This window comes from Ochotona princeps, chromosome 26 (genome assembly GCF_030435755.1).
Source record: "Ochotona princeps isolate mOchPri1 chromosome 26, mOchPri1.hap1, whole genome shotgun sequence".
In the NCBI taxonomy this organism is placed as follows: Eukaryota; Metazoa; Chordata; class Mammalia; order Lagomorpha; family Ochotonidae; genus Ochotona; species Ochotona princeps.
In genome coordinates, this window is record NC_080857.1 from 11,121,537 (window position 1) to 11,139,968 (window position 18,432).

Below are 18,432 nucleotides of genomic sequence, written 5' to 3' on the forward strand. Positions count from 1 at the left end.
CTGGTTCAAATCTCTGCTTCTCATGTACTCCTTGTTCTTATGCATCCTTACAGATAACAGATAATGGCTCAAGTATGTTGCCTGACATTTTTATGAAGTTCCAGGCTCATGGATTCAGCCTGGCCAGGCGCTGGTTGCTGTGGTTAACTGAGGAGCCAGCTAGTCAATGGAAAATCACTCTCCACCTCTCTCTCTCTCTTTCTCTCCCTCTCATTTCCTTCCTTCTCCTATTTCCTCTCCCTCTCCTCCTTCTCCAACAAAATGGAAATGAATAAATTTGAAATATTTTTACTTGAAAAAAAAAAGGAGAGTGGGGAAGCAAAATTGAACTAAAAAAACTAACCTTCCATAAAGATAATCTTTGTTTGATAAGCCAAGTTTATGAGTGATTTATTATTCACACTTTACGTAAAACAAATTCAAAGATTGGAAGGGAAAATGGAGAAGTTTGGTAGCCAAGTTAAATGGTGTATAAAAGGCAGAACCATACATTTCTTACCTTTTTGTGCTGTGATGAAAAATTACTAGAGCACAAAAACATGCTTAGTGGCCTTTGTATTCGAAATCCATTGTCATTCCATTAAAAATGGCACTGTGATTCATTGTTTGTTTGAATTATTTACACCACTTTCCCATTTAAATAATTTAAACCAACCTCTTCATAATCTTCCTAACAAGGACCTCTTTATTTCCTTCACATAAAGTCATAAAGTGAGAGATCTCTTACATCTGAGAGCTCAGAAGTTTTATACAGAAAAGACGAAAGTCATCATTCTTTCAATTCATTATATAGCTATACAATAAGGTGGTCTTGAAATTTTACTCATACTTATCTTTCTTTATAATTCCCAGTTATTTCATTTTTCAAAGATGTTCAAAGCTCATACATCGAACTTTCTTGAAAACACTGAGTTCATTACGTGTACATCTTCTTACAGATTGAATAGCATTTCTCAAAGAAATAAATCTTACAGAGTAAACTCGTAGTCCACAGAATGTAGCATTATGTGGAAAAAGGTTCAGACTTGTGGCAGATGACATTAGTTAAGATAGATTCATGCCAAAGTAGAAAGAACTCTTCATCCAAGGTGGCTAATGTCTAACAATAAGGGGAAACTCAGACATAGGAAAAACGCCATGGTGTTTGACCATAAAGACAGAGAATTGGGTGATGCAGTTGCCATCAAAGTTCCAAAGATTCTGATGAACTATAACAGCCAGGAAAGAACCTTGAAGCAGATTATTAACTATCATGATTCAAGGACACCAACCCTGCACCTTGAGTTGGTGCTGTGAACTTGGGCTTGCATACCTAAAGAATCATGAAGGAATGAGTCCCTAAATTTGTACTACTTTATTATGGCAGCCTTAGCAAATGCACAACATACTCAAAAATTATTTCTGTGAAATTGATTTTGTAATATATGTACCTTAATCTCTTTGTAGTTGTTCACCCTAATCTACTCCTAAATAAAATTGCCACTACATGTGGAAATTACATACAAGAAATTGTTTTATTATGCTCATTTTTCTTTTTATTAACATTTGACCAAGGAATAGCAATTTATCATCAAATGACACCACAAAAGAAGTCTTGCCGATTTCCTTTATGCCTTGGTTAAGTTGAATTGCTTGTCAACAATCCTATAAAAGAGCTAGGTAAAACTAATTTTTGTCTTGTGTGCAAAATAATTACCTTAATATTCAAAAGTTATTTTGGTCAATCCCTTGTTTTAGATTAATTAACCTATAACTTATTCTGGGTTTAATTTCAAGATAAAATAATGACCCTGCAACAATTTTACAGCTCTCTAATAATGGATCTTTCTTCCCAGAAAAAGCACAGCAAGTATTCCAAGAAAGGGATTTAGTATGGGATTTCAAACATACTTGGAGACTTTGGCTTGGCTGACGATTAGGTTCTTTAAAAAAAAACAAAGAAAGAAAGATTTATTTATTTATTGGGGGGAAAGTCAGATTTACAGAGAGAAAGAGAGACAGAGAGAAAGATCTTCCAATCACTGGTTCACTCTCCATCTGACCGGCTGAGTTGCTCCAAAGCCAGGAGTCAGGAGCCTTTTTGTGTCTTCCACGTGGTACAATGTCCCAAGGCTTTGGGCCATCCTTGACTGCTTTCCCAGGGCACAGCAGGGAGCTGGATGGGAAGTGAAGCAGCCGGGACATGAACTGGTGCCCATATGGGATCCTGACCCGTGCAAGGCGAAGACTTTGGCCACTAGGCTATCATGCCAGGTCTGACAATTAGCTTCTTACAACATCTAACTTTTATAGTTCTATAAAGCATGTGTAAAGAACACTGGATATTTATAAGGGAAGCTGATCTGTCATGTTTTTAAAGGATGGATACTTCCTATGAGGGGATACCTGTTTCCAATATCCTCCTTAGTTTCCTGTGCAATGGACATTTAATCGATGTTTACTACTCCTAGTTGTAATAATGTTAAAAACACAATTAACATCACAAGCTTCAGTTGCTGCCTAGCCTATTGCTCACTAAAAATAATGAAAATTTCATCCTTGACTAAAGAGCTGTGGAAAGAGAGGATATTTGGATCATAAACCTGACAAAAGTCTAAAGAAAATATAGAGGTATGATGATTCTGCACCATAAGAAATGCTATCAGGGTAATGACCATTAAAGTATACACTTCTATAAGAAAAATTTGATGGTCAAAGCTAAGTGTAGTCAGAAAACTAATGCTTTAATTTTTAAAATACAGAATACAAGTCGTAGACACTATAAAATCCAGTTTAGAAGTAAATATGGGATGATTTTCAACACGGAATCATCCAAAAGCATTTTCTAGATTTTAATGAGCCTCAGAATTTCAATACAAAATGCAATAATTAAACAGCAAATAAATTCCATGAGATTGTCAACATTATACTTGATATCCAGAACATAAAATTCACTTTATTTCTATAAAGGACATCGATTCTGCAACAATTTTGAGTTTGTACTTACTGCAATAGATGTCTGACATTATAGTTTTCACTTTTCAGAGAGTAAATTTTAAAGCACCTAAAACATGAGATCTAAAGATGACCAAGAAGAGAAAAGAATTAAAAAAAAAAAAAACTCATTCAACAGAGCATAGAACAGAAACTAATTTTGCTGCTCTCCTTGCTCCCCAAATCATCCAAGCACAGAACACTAAGTAAGAGGGATAAAGACAAGAGCAGGCTCTTAGAGGCCAGTGCTGTTTGAGAGCCAACCCCTCGAAACGACCATCCCAAATGGGTGTCAGTTTGGCCCCAGCTGCCTCACTTGTGATCCAGCTTCCTGTAAATACAGAAAAGAAAAGGCAGATGGCAAAAATAAAATAAAACAAGCAAAAATAAAATAGTGGATGCTGAGACCAACTCTATTGGAGGCATTCAGAAGATGCAGAAAGCAGAGAATGGAGACGCAACTGTGAGAAAATCTAGCACTTTGCTTCTATGATAAGCATGGATTCAATACTGGACGATTTTACACTGAAGCCCCCTAAAATGAAGGCACCATAATAATTAAATCAGCTCAAATACTCGCTTGCTTAGTACACGCCAGTGATGATCGAGTTTATTCTTGTAGTCCACATTTGTCAGGGTTTTGTGTCCAGTTGTCCCAGTACCAATCTGGATATTGCTATGACGGTAACTTTTAGCTGCGGTTACCATTTAATTAGTTTTTTGACTAAATAAATGAACCACTTTAAAACCAGAAGAAACTCCATAAATAAAATTTAACATCTAAGTTGTAAAAAGTTGCAAATATATTGTGAAATATGCTACAAGTATAGTGGTAAAATTAGGACAATAGTAGTACCAATAATAGGAGAAAATAATTAGGAATACAATTTTTCAGTTTCTTACCAAAGGCAATGAAATATTACCTGTAGTCAGTCTATGAAAAAAACACTCTGTTTTGTAAATTCTAGCATAAGTAATTTTAGAAATAACTTTAAAGCAAATTAATTTTCAAAAATATATTAAAACTTTTGAAAATGTTATCTACTATTTGTATGTATAAAAAGAATATAAAATCTAGTTAATACAAAGTAAATATAAAACAAGAAAATATTTAAAAAGTAGAAAAAGGATAGGCTAAAATCATGTGTGTTAAATGTTGTATTGAAGTGGCTAGTCTAACAGCAAAATGAAAATTCAAAGACTAATCCATGATTCACTTTTTGCTGCAGCGTTGTGTACTCTGAAGTTGAATGATGTCTGTTCCTTGCCTATAAATCCTTGGTGGTAATCTTACATTCTCTCAAATCCATCTATTACTTGTCTCCCAGTGTATTACACAAAGCCATTTGGAACATGGGCATAACTACTCAGCACATCACCTCTCCTGTGAGCGAGCCGTGTTCTCTGAGCAAGTTCTTCACCAGCAGTCATTGGAGCTTGAACTTTGAGTTACTGATCATGAAAACAAGACATCCGGATGGATTCAGAATGAAGAAGAGTCAGAAGATAAGAACAAACATCAACAAAAATGAATCAGACTATAACAAATGTGAAACTAAAATAACTTTTAAAGACCAAGAACTAACACTTCTAGGAATTTCGAAGATTTTTTTAAATTTCCATTTGAATGGCAGAATGACAGAGAAAGAAGGACAAAGTGAAAAGATTTGTCAACTGTTGGCTCACTCCCTAATTATCCACAACAGCTATGGCTGGGCCTGACAGAAGCCAGGACACGAGAATTACATCTGGGTCCCCACATACATAACAAGAACCTAAGCTTTTAGGCCAGCAAATAGTAGGAATCTATTTGGGCCACTAGCAGGAAATTGGGTGTGAGGAGCTAGAACTCAAATGGCCACTCTAACATGAGATGTGTGTATCAGAAGCTGTGGCTTAGCCTTTTATCCCACCATGCCCAGGCCCTTAGAAACATTTTATGCAGGATATGGATCCAATATTAAGATCAAGAAGAAGACAAAGTCAACAATTGTTAAAAAGTTGAAGATAGGAAGGGGGATGATTGCCAAGAACATTTTTGGAACACTCCAGATTGGGGCAAGATGAGGATGCACTGGCCTGTTGCTTCAGACCTTGGGGAAAGGAGTTTAACTCAGCATGAATATGCCATGCTACATCTCTTCCAACACATATATTCTCATCTTTCTTTTGCAAACTGATTATTTCAAGAGATCATTCCCAGAGCTGTGTTTATTACACCTAAGCAAGTATCAGAATCCCCCAAAATATTAAACAGTAATTAGCTACTAACATATTAAAGCTGAAATGTTTCCTATGAAAAAATTCTACTTATTAAATAAAAATATCTTTTCTTGCCAATTCATCATTCCAACATGGCAATGATTAGCTTGAGTTACACATCAGTCCTTTTCTTTCAGACTGGATTGCACAAGCTCTTTCCATATGTTCTTTGTGAATAGTTCCTTTCTACATTCCAAACATCTAGCTGGTTTACATTCAGTACTCCCTTGACCCACAAAGACTTTCAAGAACGTAGTCGTCCTCCAGTCGCAAGGGAGTACTCTGTGATACTCAGAATGTGAATATTCGTGTCTGACTCCTTTTACTCTGGCAATTCTACTCTTGGAATGTCTTTCCTGCTTGTTTCTCTTAGGTGAATTTGTTACAACCATTGAAGATTCAGAAAAAGGCCTTCTCTTTTATAACAAACTGAAATGCTCAGGTAGAGTAAGATACCTCTTTTCTTTTTTTTCTTTTCTTTTCTTTTCTTTTCTTTTCTTTTCTTTTCTCTTCTTTTCTCCTCTTTCTCTCCTTTCCTTTCCTTTTCCCCTTTCTTTTCTTTTCCTTTTTACTGTAACATTTTCTACCTTTTTCTGTTAGAATCATGCCCACATGTTAGTTGTCCACACATATCTCTTATGATATGAAATAAAAGTCTTGAGATCATGATTTATTTCTAGTGAGCTTTCTAGTTTAAATCTCAACACACTCTTTGGTACACAATAGGCAAGTTGAATCCCAGGAGAGGCCATATATGGGCTTAGATTTTGGAAAGAATTGATTAATGGTAGGTGAGAATTCTATTTTATGAAGACAAACCAAAGTGTATTAAGAAAAGCACTAATAATGACTGACCTTGTGACGCATTGAAAAGAAGTACCAAAACTTGGGAAGTCATGGAATTCAAGTGTATTTAACTGTTACTGACCTCCTGTTTCAGACACAGTACTTTTTAGGAGAACCAACAACAGACACTGCCTTCCGTGTTGTTAGAGTTGATTTCCTGGGCTGTCATTTCTGTATTGTTTCTCTGTAGGACAAATAAGAAGGGAGGAAAAAGTAGCAGATGACACACAGCAGAGAGAGAATGAGCTCCTGGACATCCCTGAGGACAATCCTTGAAAAAGTCCTAATAACGACTTATTTAAGAACAAATAACTTAGATGGCATGCATTACAAATCATCCAATCAATTTCAGAGCACACTTAAAGCCAATCAGCTAGCAGGCCTGTTTACAGAAACAGCTAACAGTGGTAGGCTATGCTTGAAAGTTAGTCAATGAGGGCCAGGCGCGATAGCGTAGTGGTGAAGGCTTACCATTGTCATATATAAGCTGATATATTGCCATTTTCATTAGTTTTCCTTCAAGTCTTTTAGTGTGAACAGTTGCATAAGTAAAGTAAGTTTTTAGCATACTACACACTGATTTTCTGATTTTGTGCACTTGCAAATCTGTCTCATATATATCATATACACACAAATAGTTTGCTGTATCTTTGATGTTCAAATAAATAATGAACTATTTCTTGAATTGATGATTTTTAATTCCCTGAATATTTTTTGATTGGGATATAGAATACACCTTTTACTTTCTGGATTTCATGTTGAATATTGATTTTCCAACCTATTATAAACAAAGGTCATGATAAGAAATGATCCTTCAATTTAGTAACAATGTTTTTTTTTTTTTACAATTAAAACACAAACACCAATGCTGAAATCTGTAGGTTTCCCTTAGACAGATTGCCTTTTGTCCACAGGATGAAGTGAACTGGTGACTTGACATTGGAACAGCTGTTTTTCTATATTTCCAAAAGTCTGTATGTTTGAAGAACCATTAACATATTTAACTTTTCTGTTCGTGTCCAACAACAACAAGTACCATTAAACATAAGCCATTTATCTAATAAGAGGAGGATAGAATTCTTTTCATCTTCCACATTGTATCCTTTCATTTCAGTCCTCCTCCTTTTCCGGACACACACACACAAACATATCTTTGGCTCTCAAAAGGAGCCAAGGCTTAGTTTTTATGGGTGCTTGTAGAGATAGATGGAATGAAAATAGTATTGTTTACTCATGATCAAACACTTTCTATATTCGTGTTTGTAGCTTTAAAGGATCATTCATTTAAGGCGGCCTACATAATTTTCTTTATTGGATTAAACATCAAAACCTCCATAAATGCCTTGAAACTGTAATCATCACTTAGGAAAACAGACCCGGGATGTCTTGGGTTTATTTCAGATAACCTAGTAAAACATAACTACTCTAGGTTTCCCAGTTTTCAGCAGGGGAATCATAGAATTCCCTCTGCCCTGTGACAGAGGTCTTTTCATTTGCTAGTATGTCCTGACCCCGTATGTAACACTATGCCTGATATGGCTTGAATGTTTTCTTGCAAACGTTCATGTGTTATATTTCCTAGTCATTTAGTAATCATAGTTGGGAGCCAGGCCTTTTGAAAGCATTTACAAGTGGTTGATGTCAGGTAGAAGTGACCCCAATGAAGGCATTAGGGACATTAAAAGTGAAAGAAGTGAGACCCAAGCTAACACACCTGTTCTGTGATTGTCTCCTGATTCCCCTGGTGTACTAAAAGGAAGCGATCTTACTGCAAGTGGATGTCTGCTAGCTTGAAATTTCAAGTCTCCAGAGTATGAATGAAGTAACTCTAATCTTTATGAAGTACCCGGTCTCAGAAACTTTTCTCTGTAACAGCAGCAAATGAACTAAGCTACCTGACACATAGAAAAATCTCAGTAGCTAATTGTAATTAATTGCTAATGGAATGAATGAATGTATGAATGTTGGAAACCACCCTTTTAACTTACTTTCGTTTTTTAAAGATTGATTTTATTTTTACTGGAAAGACAGATTTGCAGAGAGGAGAGACAAAGAGAAAGATCTTTCATCTGTTGCTTCACTTCCCAATGGGCTGCAATGGTCAGAGCTGAGCCAATTTGAAGTTAGGAGCCAAGAGCCGCTTGCGGGTCTCTCATACAGGCGCAGCATTTCAAGGCATTTGCCATCCTCTGTTGCTCTTCCATGCCATAGCGAGGATCTGGACGAAAAGTGGAACAGTCAAGACATGAACCATATGGCCTCCTGGATCTTGGAGGTGGAAAATTAGCTAGGTTGAACCATTGCACTGGCCCTAACTTGCTTCGGATTTTAGGGAATGTATTTCATCATCACGGATTTTGTTTATTACATGTTGATATGCTATTTATAACCGTTAAACAGTTAATATTTACTGCATTAAAGATTTATAGGGCTGGTATTTAGGTTTGGCATATGAAGCTTCCATCTACAATACCTGCATCCTAGAAGAGCACTGGCCTGAATCCAACTCCTCCACTTCCCACCCAACTCCCCACTAACGCACCTGTGGGAGCAGTGAAAGATGGCGCTGATCCAACACGGGGACTCCAGGTGAAGCTGCTGCCTCTCAGCTTCAGCGGGTCCAGTCCTGGCCTCGGTATCCCTCTGGGAGTGAGCTAACACACTGACAATCTCTGTGTGTGTGTTTTCTATTTCTCTATAGTCCTACACTTCAAGCAAATACACAGAACTTAAAAAAATGAAGATTAATTCCACACCCTTTCCAATTCTTAACCAGGAATCATTCTATTAATTCTCCTTGCCAAAAAAAAAAAAAAAAAAAAAAAAAAAAAACTGCATTGGTTGTGTTTAGAGGAGTTTGCCCAATTGAATGGGTTAGTAATGGCTACAGATTTCATCATTTTTGTCAGGCTTCTAGAGCTGCCCGTTTTGTGCTATTGACTTCAAGATTGCATTCTGAAAAATTGTCATGAAATAATTTTTGCTTTGCTTCTGTTTAGTTTTGCTAAAGAAAGAAAAAGAGAAAGAAACAAATAGTTGGGGCAAACTGCATTGTCATCAACACCTTCCATTATTATTGGTTTTGAATGAAATTATGATGTCTACATTGCTTCAGTAATTTGCAAATCCTGTTTCAGTGCATTCATGATCAAAAGCGTAACCAACTGTAGACATTGAAGTAGAAGATGCTGTTTGAAAAATTACTGAATAATTCCAAAACAGGATTGCCAAACTCTAAACCTCCTTCTATACCCGACAATTAAATGCTATTGCTTAAGTCACTCTAAGTATGGTGACTTACACAAAAAAAATTTGGCAAAATTTTACTCTGAGATTTTATGTATATTACATTTAATTCATCCATAACATAAATAATATCATGATTTCAACAGTGACTATTCCTCTTTATTTCTGGAATTAAATCCTCTATGTTTTTCTTTACTTTCAGCTATTGATCCTACTTAAGCATATTCCTTATCATTTATTTCAGATACATAATGAAAAACAAAATGTTTATTAATCATTAAAAAGATATAAAATCCATAAGAACATAAATATATAACATTATTTGTTTATCAAGTTGGAATTCCTGAAGTCAACTATAATTTTCTTCTCAACGGTCATTTCATAGTTTTTAAGTAGTATACCAAAAGATTTTGAGGATTACAAATTTTGGTTATAAAAACTTAGAATTGGGGCCCAGCACGATAGCGTAGTGGTTAAGGTCCTCACCTTGAACGCCCGAGATCCCATATGGTCACCAGTTCTAATCCCGGCGGCCCTGCTTCCCATCCAACTCCCTACTTGTGACCTGGGAAAGCAGTCAAGGACGGCCCAAAACTTTGGGACCCTGAACCCACATGGGAGACCCGGAAGAGCTCCTGGCTCCTGGTGTTGGATTGGCTCAGCTCCAGCCGTTGTGCTCACTTGGGGCGTGAACCATCGAACAGAAGATCTTCCTCTCTGTCACTCCTCCTCTCTGTATATCTGGCTTTCCAATAAAAATAAATAAATCTTTAAAAAAAGCCTTAGAATTTATACATCTGTTTCTCTTCCACATCACCAACAGGAAACTCTCCTAAGACATATCTGGAATGAATTGCATGCAGTCCTATTTGTGGAATTCAAATCTGACTTACAAAGAAGTTATAATAGAGAATATTAAAATATCATTTGACTTGATTGTAATGCAGAAAGTGTATGTGTCCTAATCCTGCCTTACTTTTCTTTTCTAAAAATAATCATTGAGACTAATATTTTAGTACATTGGAAACTCGTTAGTAAGTATTGTATAAAGTTTGTTTCCCTGGACTCTTTTGCTTATTTTCTAACCATTTATGTATACATGTACACACTTATATGCCTCTGCCAAAATCTGTTCTCAGCATGGAAAAAATTGTATAATATTTGCAAACATTCTGCCAGGAATTCAAGGATTAAAAAAAAAAACACTTTTATAGTTTGTGTCATGGCTCACAAGTATTCTTGAACTTTATTTATTTGTTATTTTTCCAGAGAGGTGATATTTCTCCTGCTCTATCGCCATTATATTCATTCTAAGATAATAATAAAGATTTTACAAAACTTTTAATAAGATTTTGTTCATTCTGTATAGTGGTTCTATCAAACATTAATTGCTAAACAGCTTTCAATAAATGTGTAAACAAGTGAAAGGTGTCTTCAAATCTCATTTTATTACCTTCATATTTTATAAGCAAGCTACTCTCCAGATTATAATATTATTTATTATAGGACAGCAAAAAGCATTCTGGGAATGAATCTTGAAGCTTCCCTGAATTTTGATATCAGTCCATTAACACACGCTCTTTAGTTTCAGTTGCTCAATCATTCCTGAAATCAGGTTATTTTATTATATCAAGCCACATTTTGTCTTCTTAAATATAACATTATTATGAGTCAACTGATCAATACATTGTTATAGTCCAGACCCACTGTCTCTATTGCATTTTCTTGATACATTGGTCAAATAATTCAGGTCTATAAATTAATTAACAGTTGGAATTTTGCATCACAATTATATTTAGATATAATTTTATTTGCCTAGCTTACCATTTCCTAGGGAGCATAGGTGCTGAATTGGGGGGGGGGGATGCTGCGTGTTCTTTATTTTCTGAGAGTGATTTGCTTTCATTGTGTATTCTACTTTATTTAGCTTAGTTATATGTACTTATAGTTAAATTCCATACTACACATGATCAAATTTAATAGTTAGAAACGCATGAATGTTGTTGCCCATACCAGCCTGTTATATCCTTGATCATTTCTTTGCTTCTGGATAGTCTGTTTTTTGCTTACAGAAAAAAATAATATTGAATATCATTTTAATCTAGTTAGTCTTCCAATTTTTCTGAAAAAGAGGGAAGTCATTCACACATAACTGTGCATGCATCTGATCTTAGATATGTAAGTCAGTATATACATGAACACATCTGCATTTAAAAATCCACACACATGGATGTACATGCACACGGTTCATGGGGGTGACTGAATGTTTGTGATTCTCGGAAATCCTAGAAACATATGTTTGAATGTCATTTTGATTACACTTTTTGGTCTTTAGTGTGATTAAACCCTTCAGTCCCTTTAAATTATGATAATTATATAGATCTAGAAGGTGATACAACTTACACCAAGATAAAAAAGCAAGGTCATGTTCCTTCGTAGTAAGTAAGTGATTTTCCTGTCTAATTTTCAAAATTTTATCTTACCTTTCAGCTTTTTAGATACTCTATCATGCAGTATCTAGTTATTCTCTAATATTTTTAACAAATTGCCATAATTTTGCTTATATTCAGGTGTTTGCCTATGTTAATCTTTTAATTTATATTAATGAAGATTCAGAAAGTTATTTACCACAGTTTCCTAATCTTACATAACTTTTGCTAATGTATCTCATTTAAAACATTGTTTTGCAGAATTTTTAAAATACGTTTATTCCATATTGCATTACTTTTATTAACTTACATCACTTAACTAAACTGAATTCATGCTAATATTTGCAGTCAATTTTAATTCCTAGACTTATATTGATAAATTTTTAATTATATTTTGTATATAATTTTGTAATACATATTATCCTATGGCAAATTTTTGTGTGTCTCAATTTAAACACTCTCTATCTTCAAAGCAAAAATACATACATACATAAAATAATTTGGCAAACAGAGAGTGATGTAAATTCATTTATTGCTATTTAGCTTCTCCTCACTTTTTCTTTCAATATGGGCTTTGTATAGAGAATCAGATTATTTTTCTGACAATCTATTTCTCTTTCTATCTGACAACCAGTAAGGTAATGTCTTTGTATTTAAAGCTTTAAATATTTATACTGACATCTGAATATTTTCCCTTGCTAATCCTGCCTGCTAAGGATGTTGAACTTAGAGCTGAACTATTTGCTGTAAGAATTATATATCATGAATACAGCTGCTCAGAATTTATGTTCTCAGCCCTTCAAATAATGCAAGTGTCTTAGAAAAAATATTAATTGCACTTGTCTTCCTTTTTCTCCTTGTCTACACAACCTGTAAACATGAGGCTGTCAATATAGAAGGAAAACATAAAATGAGGATATTTGGTGCTATGATTAAGAATTCTGTGGTCCAAACATGGCAAAAACGTGGAAAATCTGATCTTAGCATTAGAAAGAGCACTTCCACCATCTTCTGCTACCTTCCAAGAGATTAGTAAGGGGCTGGATCAGAAATGAAGCAGCCAAGACTCAAACAGGTGCCCATATGGAATACTAGTGCTGCAGGGTCAGCAGCATATGCTACAGTGAAACCCACAAGCAGAAGTTTTAAAAGTGGGGAGCACCAGGAACCTATCTTGATGAAAGAGAGGAATCTCTCCTCCTCAAGAAAGAGAAACACTTCCCCATGAGAGACAGGTATCATTCATTGTCTTGAAAATATCCCAGCTTATTTCAGTACATCCTCTGCTGTATCCTCATCCATCTTACTCATCTCTGTCCTGCATAACTACATTGAACTCCTAAATCATTTTTCTCACTCCACACTTAGACTAAATCAAAGTCTGAACGTGATAAAGCAGCCAGGGGTATCTAACAGAAACACAGGTTAAATTATGCACATCCATAGCTCAACTGGTTCCAAAGTTTCCTATTACAATAATTGTTGTACTCCTCCAACATGCATATACTGAAATCTAGCGGTAATGCCATTAGGATGGATGAGATAATGAGGATGGATATCTCATCAGTGGGATTGGTGTATAGTATAGTGGCACTCAATAATTATGCCTACTTCACACACCAATCGCTTTGTTCATGAGGCAAATTGATGTGCTGTTACAAGGTAACCCCCTCAGTAGAAGCAGTCACAGTATTGTACACTGGTGAGATAACATGTCATTATGTTTCTGCTCCATTCTGATTACACAAGTATAATATCACTACCCCCTTGCATACAGATGTGACATGAGGATCATTTCTCCAGTAGGATGTGAATAAAGTTGATGTATCTTAGTATGCCTTCTCTATTCTTTTTCCCTCCTATTCACTGAAAAAATATTGTCAATGACCAGGAAAAACTCAAGACATGTTTTGTAAAAAAAAAAAAAAGAAAGAAAGAAAACAGCAAAATCTATAGCTTTAAAAAAATACCTTGGTAAACAGGAAATGAGAAATAGTAAAACTGTTATCAGCGATTGAATAGATCGCCATGCATACTACGTAACTGCAAAGGATTCGGTAAAACTCTTGACTATAATTTCCTGCAGGAAAGTAACATAGCTACTGAACTGGTAAACTGTGGGGAAATATTGAGACTAATAAAATTTGTGTCACTTGGCCAGTGGTTCATCCTTTGGACAGATGTGCAAGAAAGAAAAACTTTACAGGAAAATCCATGAGGGAATTATACAGACATTAAAAAAAAAAAGCCCCTCTTTTAAAAAAATGCTTGGAAATTTATATGTTAAAGGGTGGGAAAGTCAACTGTTTCTGATCTCAAAAGAGTGGCTAATATAACAGGCTTGAGTAATGATAATCATGCAGAAATCCGGCCAAGTTCTCTTCCAACAGCGATGAGTTCCAGTGTATTATTTTTCTTGACACAACTAAAGAGTGTAAGCATTCCTTACAAATCTTAAAAATACAGCAAGTATACAAAGCAGTGATTTCAGCCATAGAACTATAGGCAGAAGTGAATGGGTTCTCTAAAGATTGCAAAAGGATCTTAAAGGAGAATGAATATAATACCAGATAAAAACACATGTAGAGAGAAATTGAGAAAAGAAAAAGCAAGTGATATTTAAAATAGAGAAGAAAAAGATTTGTTTGAAATATATAGACTATATGCAAGTATATTCCCTCAAGTCTGTAAGAATCCATTACAGTTTGACAATGCACAAGGAGGTTAAAACTTACAAAATAAAACTTTAAAAATAACAGAAAAAAGTATACTACTAAAATATACTCCAATGATTTGTAAAGTGATTACATTAATAGCTGTATTGCAAATCAAAATTTGTCAGCAAAGAAATATATATGTTTATATGTAAAAGTGAATCAATTTTGAGATGCTATACAACTCTAAAATCAAATGTAGTTAGTAACTGTGCTTCAAAAATACAATAGACATAAATGTATCTATGTCGTAAAATGGACAACATCACCATCATAGTTAGAGAATCAATATGTTTCAATCATAGGAGGGACAGTACTTACCTAAGTAAGGTTATTATCACTAGAATAATACTTATCAACTTTATCTAAATGATATTCTTAGAGCATTTTTCATATCAAACAGCAAATCTGCATTACTTTTAGATATACAGAAAAAATTAAATAAAATAGATCATCTTCTGATCATTGATCAAATCTCCCTCAAAATAAACAAAAAATATCTTATGAAAACATCCTCTAATCACAGTAGAATAAATCAATACAGTGAAGCAGCTAGATAATCCTTACTATTAAAAAGCAAGTGGTAGTCCAAGAGTCTGCTGGCATTGTAGGTGTAAGCAATGGGTGGATTTGTTACTGTTGTTGATGGACTATATACTATTGTAATAATACAGAAGAAAACCAGAGGGGACAATCCCATATTAGGAAAAGTAATAATAATGAAGAAAAAGAGAAAGAAACCAGACTGAACAAACAAGTGTTTCCTTAGCAGTCAATACGCTGGTTGAAATGACTGCATTCTGCATCTGAGGGTCTATGTTTGAATTGGCTCTGGTTTCTGACTCCAGCTTTCCAAGGCACACCTGGGAGCAGCAGGTCATGTACTAAGTACCTGAAATGAGTGCCTGGCTTTTCCTGAAATGTGGTTCATCCTCAGTTGCTGTACAGGCTTAGGAAGTAAATCAGTCCAACCTGTCATCTCTACACTTTCCAAATAAATAAGTAGTTAAATCTAGCATCCCAAATAGATCAGTAAGATGAACGGATAGCATATAACCAAACCTAATTAATTCCGGAATATTTCCTTAACTTTAGCAAATTAAATAATATTGTAAGTCGTATTATGAGACTGACGCGCTACCTACTGCGCTAATGAGGCTTCCTGTAAGTCGTATTAATAAAAAAAAAAGATTAAGGGAAAACAAAGCAATAGAAAATACTTGATCTTCTCATATATAGAATTCTCTCCTTCTCCTTTTTGTTCTTCTTCTTCCAATACCCAATTCACATTGACTAGAGTTGGGGGGGGGGGGTGACAATTGATCTAAAAGAAGGGAAGTGCCCAAAACTGATGTACATTTACAAGAATATCCAAATGCTAGTATCATGTTTCATGTTAAAAGACTGAATGCTTTCTTCCTACAATCAGGAAAAGGGTGAATGTTTTCCTTGTGTGATTAAAGCAAACGGGAGCATGCCTGCGATCACCAGTTTTAGAATGTCGTGCTGAAAATAAAGAAAGGAATTGTTTTAAAACTTACAGATCGGAAAGAAAAAAAGTAGAAATGAGCTTGTTTCCAAGTGACATAGTTGGCTCATATAGAAAACAGTAAAATACTAGAACTAATTATTGAATCAATGAAGGTAATAAGATCAACAACAAAAAAATTAACTGTGTATCTCTATATCAGCATTTAACAGTTGTACCTTGAAACAAATAAAACCAATTATTTTGGCATCTGGAGATAAAATATCAGGAAGCAGATTTGTTTAAGCATGAATAGGAATTTGAGCTGGAAACTATGTGACATTATTCAGATAATGAAGACAAAAAGAGATATAAACATGCACTATTTTCATGGATTGAGCACAGATTAAGGCATTCTGTGCATTCGTGGAGCAATTGTTCAAAATATAAAATAAATTTGCTTGGTTTTGTTGGCACATATTTGACAAGTTATTTAAAAATTTATAGGCAAATTCAAATAAACCAATTTAAAGTAAATTTTAAACAAACAACAATTTGAAGCAAGTGCCATATGTCATTCAACCTATCTGAATGTTACACTAAGACAATATGGTAATTGCACATGGGCAGACAAGTGAAAAGAGTCTATCTATATGTAGATATAAATTCCTACAGAAAGAGAGAAGTCTGCTGATATTTCCAAAAGTTTCCAAGCAATGGATAGAACATATTCATTTTCCAAATTTAATGAAGTTGTAATTGATGCCCACATGCAAAATAATGAGTTTCAGCATTACCTTCCTCATACACAGTTTAATGAAAGTGGAAACCTGGCTTAAGTGGAAGAGCTAAAAGCATCAAAAAAAAAAAATCTATGAGAAAGCATAGCAGAAAATCTTTGGATTTTGAGAAGGAAAATGATTGTTTTGCTAAGACAAAAAGAGCCTGCACGATCAAAGACAAAATGACATATTAAATCTATATGAATCAAAAACTTCTGCTCAACCAAAGACACTTTTATGGGAATTTAAAGATAAGTTAGCAATTTGGAGAAAATATTTGTAATATAAATATTTGATAAACGACATATTTTTCAAATTACACCAACAGAACTCTATAATTCAGTGAGTTGAAGTACAGAAACAAAGTATTTGAAAAGATACTTTATAAAAGAAGATAGATAACCACATGAAAAGACATACAGCATAATAATCAGAGAAAGGAAATAAATATCACAATAAAATTAGTACGAACCTTCTCAAATTGTTAAAATCAAAAAGAGTGATGATATTAGATGCTGGAGAGAATAACACAAACTCATAAATTTCTGGTGGGAATGTGAAATCATACCATGCTGGCAGTTTTTGCAAAACCAAACATACATTTATCATATTTATCACTCGCATGGAAAGAGAAATGAAAGTGTATTCCCACAAAGAGTTACACACAAAAATAGTAGGTCATAGGTCATGACATAGCATAATGAGCAACATCCAAATTTCCATCACAGAGATAATGGAGGAACAAATTTGTTATCCATGTTACATTATATTGATTTAAAAATGAAGAAACTACTGATAACTATAACTGGGGTGACTCTCAGAATCATTCAGGTTAGTGAAGAGAACTATTTACAAATCAGCACGTACTGTATGGCTCCTTGTAAAAGAAACGCTGGAGAGAGAAGAATAATACACAGTGACAGGAAGCAGATGAGCAGTTGCCTGGAGCTTGAATTGGAACGCCGGTTGCAAAAGTGCAGAAGGGAAATTTAAGTGTGTCAGAGATATTTTAAGACTTGATCATGGCAGAGGTTACATAAGTGCACATTTTATAAACATAACCAAACTAGACATACACATTTGGTAAATGTAATTATATATCAACCATGGCTCAATTAGTGATGGAAAAACGCAGCAATATAGAAACATGACTGCTTGCATAGCCCTTCCAAATGAACCTTCATGGCTTCGATGTAGCCACAATTAATTGGGGGCGTGGAAGTGAGGAAATAGAGTGTGAGATTGTGTGGAACAATTTAGGTATCACTCTTTACCTATATAACTACCTGAAATGAAATGGATAATAAGTCTTTAATATTTTTGAAGAATGAGATTGGTCCAATGAGCCACAGACAGACTAGACACGATTCATTTTGTTGAGACTTAGATCAAGTTTCGATCCTTCAAAACCTCTGTAGAGGAAGAAATCTTTGAGGTTAGAGGGCTTTTTGGGAGAACAGGCTCATTTGTTTCTCCAATAAGTCCAACCATTCTCTTCAATCACGGTTGCTTCTCTGTACTGATGACTGTATCAGGTGCTGTAATCACTTTCTAATACTACTGCCATAAATTGCCACGAACTCAGTGACTTAAAATAACACACAATTATTATCTAACAGTTTTGTACGTCACAGGGATGACAAAGTCTTTTTGGACAAAAATGAGCATAGCAGTCAGACTGCATTCCTTCCTGCAGACTTCAGTAGACAATC

The 18,432-nt window shown here is 34.8% G+C and overlaps 1 long non-coding RNA gene across 1 annotated transcript; it reads right to left on the bottom strand.

Moving 5' to 3' along the window:
* Window positions 1–8,199: 8,199 nt before the first annotated feature.
* Window positions 8,200–17,680, bottom strand: LOC131478036 (uncharacterized). Its single transcript, XR_009244268.1, has 3 exons — window positions 17,588–17,680; window positions 8,624–8,784; window positions 8,200–8,299 (listed from the first exon to the last, which is right to left on the bottom strand). It is a non-coding gene; the product is annotated as an uncharacterized LOC131478036 (long non-coding RNA).
* Between the last annotated feature and the right edge of the window lie 752 nt (window positions 17,681–18,432).